Source organism: Mytilus edulis, chromosome 6 (genome assembly GCF_963676685.1).
Source record: "Mytilus edulis chromosome 6, xbMytEdul2.2, whole genome shotgun sequence".
NCBI classification, from domain to species: Eukaryota; Metazoa; Mollusca; class Bivalvia; order Mytilida; family Mytilidae; genus Mytilus; species Mytilus edulis.
This window is the reverse complement of record NC_092349.1, coordinates 69879644-69885650: the sequence shown is the minus strand read 5'-3', so window position 1 is coordinate 69885650 and position 6007 is coordinate 69879644.

Genomic DNA, 6007 nt, shown 5'->3' with positions numbered 1-6007 from the left:
CTTTACTTTTCAAGCTTCGTCTCAAAAATTTGCAAATTAAATATTTTTTTATTAAAATTTTCAAATCGCTCGCTCGCCCCAAATTTTGGAGTCCAAAAATCCGTAGAACAAGAAATTAAATTGGTGTGGCCTTATCTGGTTTTAAAATAAATATATACAATTTTGTCAAGTAAGTTTCCTAACGAAGTTTGAACAGAAAAACGCCATTCAATTTTTCATATTCAAGGCGGTTATGCAATTATTTCTTTTTTTGGATTTAGATCCATATATTCCAGATGTTTTTATTAACGACTTTTGACATTGGTAAACTACTGTTAATTAACATTCAACAACTGCGTCTTTAAACCAATAGTTTGCTTTTGTGGTCATAAATCTGGTATTGATCTCAGGGTTCATTTCGATGTAGCCAATACAATTTTGAAGCGACGAAAAAGTAACAAGGTAAGTTCAAGCATCAATAGTTCTTGTTTTTAGAACTCTCAGTACCATATAATGTATTGCACGGAAGGAACCGCAACATAATCTATTTCCTGAAAGCAGAAGCAGTCGTTTTCAGTGCTCAGTTTTCTCAAACACCTCGCCCTAGTTTTCCATGTTGCAGATTTTGAGGCTTTATATGCAAATTTCGGTATACAAAACTACTTTACACAGCTACCTTCCTTATAATTTATATAGAATTGTATTCCTCTCATTGACTTATACCAAATACCAGTTTCTTAGTTATAATGAATTGGTTTAAAAACTGTTATTCATCAAAATATAAAGTGTCGCTCGGAGTGTCAGATTTTGCGTCGCAAAGGGTAGAGGCTTGTCATAAAAAAGAATACATTTTCTTATAAATCGATTTCTATCTGATACTTTTTAATTCAAACACACTTACACTGTTATGATGACAAATTACAAACTTAAGGTATGTCATTTGATCCATATTTTAGTCTTTTAAGTAATGTGCATTTTTATTGATAAACATAGCAAATAAAGCCTCAAAGTAGAAAAATAATTGAATATGAATAGAAGTGTAATGTTGTTGTTTTTAACAGCAGGGATAGTCTATAACATTTCTATTTTTGATGAACAAAGTTCAAAAGACCATTGACGGTTTATTTTATTTTAAAATTGTATTTCTGTTATTCTTGTATCTAACCTGTGTTGGTTCAAATAACACGTACCTGTAATTGCAATTACTTGTAATAACTATCGTTGTCATTGCTCTTTTATATAAACATATGATTTGAAAATCCTTGTTACCACTCTAACACACATTTAGTATAAATGATGCATGAATGCCTTTTTTTTTTGGACAAAAATATAAAATCTGGGCCGATGTACATCTTTAACTTTGACTAGCTTGTTTTCAAAAAAGGGACGAACCTGACGTTTTTTTTTTCTGCGTAGTCGTTAGTCCTTTATTGTTGGCACTCATTCACAAATACTTCTTGTCATTTTTTGTTATCAAATTTACATATGTGTGTGTATGCGCATGGAAAATTGCATTGGTTTTGCTCTCAAGTCAACACCTCTTGTTAGAATGTTCGTAGGCAATGTCATTCATGAGTTATAAAATCAATTCTATAAATTACTTTAATAAGAGTATTGTCCCTTGCTAATATAATTTATATCGATATTTATATCATACTGTATGCAGGTAGCATTCAGTGTGAACTATGTTTATTATTTTGATATTATTCATATTATTTTACTTTTGTTAATCAGTTTTCATTGAAAACAACACATGTTTGTTATATTTTTTTGTTATTTGTTATTATAAATAATGCTCAGAGGAAGTTGTTACAAATAAAAATATATGATTACAATCAACTTTTGTGTCTTATATCTCTTTGAGATCCATTCCCAAACGTTTTGTTGGCAGAATTTTTGATTCGTCCTTTCTGTGGTACTGACGAACCGATAGTGCACTTCGAGCTGGAGCCATATAGGACCTGATATTTCGCCAATTTTCGATGTAGCCAATACACCGTGAAGAACGCCACATGCGGGGTGTCGGCTATGTTTGACATGGGTTGGCAATTTTGAAGCGACGAAAAAGTAACAAGGTAAGTTCAAGCATCAATATTTCTTGTTTTTAGAACTCTCAGTACCATATAATGTATTGCACTGAAGGAACCGCAACATAATCTATTTCTTGAAAGCAGAAGCAGTCGTTTTCAGTGCTCAGTTTTCTCAAACACCTCGCCCTAGTTTTCCATGTTGCAGATTTTGAGGCTTTATATGCAAATTTCGGTATACAAAACTACTTTACACAGCTACCTTCCTTATAATTTATATAGAATTGTATTCCTCTCATTGACTTATACCAAATACCAGTTTCTTAGTTATAATGAATTGGTTTAAAAACTGTTATTCATCAAAATATAAAGTGTCGCTCGGAGTGTCAGATTTTGCGTCGCAAAGGGTAGAGGCTTGTCATAAAAAAGAATACATTTTCTTATAAATCGATTTCTATCTGATACTTTTTAATTCAAACACACTTACACTGTTATGATGACAAATTACAAACTTAAGGTATGTCATTTGATCCATATTTTAGTCTTTTAAGTAATGTGCATTTTTATTGATAAACATAGCAAATAAAGCCTCAAAGTAGAAAAATAATTGAATATGAATAGAAGTGTAATGTTGTTGTTTTTTTTTTATATTATACCTTTGAAATACAAAAATATTGACAAATGGACGTAAGAATATGAAAATTACACGTATGAATAAAGAAGGGTGTACCCGATTAATTATCAAATCATTAATGATTTTAATTGAGTTGAATAGGAATACACTTAATTAAATGCTATGAACATATAAATCTTTAATCTTTCCATGATATTTTTTTCAATTTCGTAAATGCAAATGTATATTCGAGATCGTAAATGATTTTATATAATTTTTATTTTGTAACTGTATCAGTTTATTTTCACAAACTGATCGACGCCCAAATAGATAAATTGTTGTTTAGACATTATGTAAATGCATAAACGTATATATTTTTTAAAGGAATGGAACGAGAAGGATTTGAAATAGACCACGAAGAGGAGGTTGGCGAGCAGTTTGTATGCCATGTGTGTACCCAAAGATATAAGCACGAGTCATCCATCAATAAGCACCTAAAGATACATAACGGAGAGGAGCACCCTTGTGTGCAATGTGAAAAAACATTCCGTACCATGGACATATTAAAACAACACAAAATAAGGACACACTCAGAAAAAACTACCCACCTTTGTGCTGAGTGTGGTGCTTGGTTTAATTCCAAAATGGCATTGAATAACCATGTGAGGTTTAAGCATAGACACACGCATGGTGTGTTCAATTTGTGACAAGAATTTTAAAGACAACTATGCTTTAAAACACCACCAGGAGTCGCACATCAAAACAAAGAATGTCCTAATTGCAAACTTTTCAGGGATGTTGTACAGCACCTTAAAAATTGTAAAGTTCACAATAAAAGGACAAGACAGTACGAATGTGACATCTGTAAAAAGAAATTTTTGTTCACAAGATATTTGCAGAAACATCTAATTTGTAAGCATCAAAATCCAGAACAATACAGATGTACTTGTGGAAGAACATATTCGTGTTCCAGCTCACTGAGGTGGCACGAACGAATGTGTCCAAACCATTCATCTTAAAGCACCATATCTATAACAGCAGGGATAGTCTATAACATTTCTATTTTTGATGAACAAAGTTCAAAAGACCATTGACGGTTTATTTTATTTTAAAATTGTATTTCTGTTATTCTTGTATCTAACCTGTGTTGGTTCAAATAACACGTACCTGTAATTGCAATTACTTGTAATAACTATCGTTGTCATTGCTGTTTTATATAAACATATGATTTGAAAATCCTTGTTACCACTCTAACACACATTTAGTATAAATGATGCATGAATGCCTTTTTTTTTTGGACAAAAATATAAAATCTGGGCCGATGTACATCTTTAACTTTGACTAGCTTGTTTTCAAAAAAGGGACGAACCTGACGTTTTTTTTTCTGCGTAGTCGTTAGTCCTTTATTGTTGGCACTCATTCACAAATACTTCTTGTCATTTTTTTTTATCAAATTTACATATGTGTGTGTATGCGCATGGAAAATTGCATTGGTTTTGCTCTCAAGTCAACACCTCTTGTTAGAATGTTCGTAGGCAATGTCATTCATGAGTTATAAAATCAATTCTATAAATTACTTTAATAAGAGTATTGTCCCTTGCTAATATAATTTATATCGATATTTATATCATACTGTATGCAGGTAGCATTCAGTGTGAACTATGTTTATTATTTTGATATTATTCATATTATTTTACTTTTGTTAATCAGTTTTCATTGAAAACAACACATGTTTGTTATATTTTTTTGTTATTTGTTATTATAAATAATGCTCAGAGGAAGTTGTTACAAATAAAAATATATGATTACAATCAACTTTTGTGTCTTATATCTCTTTGAGATCCATTCCCAAACGTTTTGTTGGCAGAATTTTTGATTCGTCCTTTCTGTGGTACTGACGAACCGATAGTGCACTTCGAGCTGGAGCCATATAGGACCTGATATTTCGCCAATTTTAATTTTTCACTTTCTTGTTCCTCTGGCTGGAAGGTCAAATGCATGATCTCTGTAATCAAATGAATAATAACACTGAATGGAATAAAACAAATAAATGAAGCTAATAGAAACGACCCCGCCTAAAAAACAATGCAAACAAAACTATAAAAACAATGACACAAAACACAATTCAAACAAAACACAATTCAAACAAAACAACAGGAATATTTGAACACTATCCAATCAAAAAAAACGAAAAAGGTGTACATACCAAGGCATAATAGTATTCTTAATTGCTAAAAAAACAAATGAAAAACGAATTATTGATGCTACTGAAACGTTCCAAATTCTGATTAATTCCATATTTGTTTTAATTGTTGCCTGTTCTACGGTTGGGTTGTTGTATCTTTCGCACATTCCCCATTTCCATTCTCAATTTTATATTTACTTTATACATAATATTGGCGTATTTAAGTGATTTTACTATATGTATTACCTTGGAGTAATGATACATTGGTTTGATGTCTGTATGTCTGAAATTGTCTGTGCTGTGAAATCTATTTCATGATCGGGATATATGCCACTAGATTAAGGTTTCATTGAAAATCCTCTGAAAACAAATATGAACATAAATGTAACAACAGAAATTCAACCTAGAAAATCACAGGTTACATCAAATTCTTCAAATTTTATTCAATTCCGGTTCGTTTAGAGATATGTATATAGTCAGAGTAGACCTTCAAAGTAGATATGATATGATAGATGTGTAACAAAAAACGGATAGTTCTAGCTAGGCGATTACGAACGAAATAACTGTCTTGAATCATTTTTTCTTGTAAACCTGTTCCGTTGTATATTTGTGTATAAGTCGTTTTCTCATTGACAATTGTAGAATCATTGTCTTCAGGATTACTTGAAGTTGTGTTGTCTTTCGCTGAAAAAGATGCCGGTGAGTGTTTCATTGGAGAGAGTGTTATAATTCTTTTAGGAGTGATGGATTGTAGCGGCGTGCACGAGTGCTTTTTAGATGAACCTGGTGATGAACTATGATGCATTTTGGCTGGTGGGGGCTTCGGGCATATCTTATATTGAGGACTATTTTGTGATTTTCCACCATGTTTTGGTTTATTGAGCCAAAGCCTTGACTTTTTTTTTACCATGATAGTGACTGAAAAGGAAAAGAAATCGTTTACCAGCTTGAAAACTAAATATTTTGAGCCATTTTTTACTATGAATGAAATCAAAAGCACATGTTTTATAAGACAAAAAACAGGCAAAATGAAAAACCCTTATTTTGTCATGGTAAAGTAGATGTGAATGAAATCAAAAGAATATATTTTATAAGACCAAAAACAGGCAAAATGAAAAATCCTTGTTTTGTCATGGTAAAGTAGATGTGTTTGAAATAAAATGTATCATATGAAGACTAATTTGCATGCAAATATGTATTTTT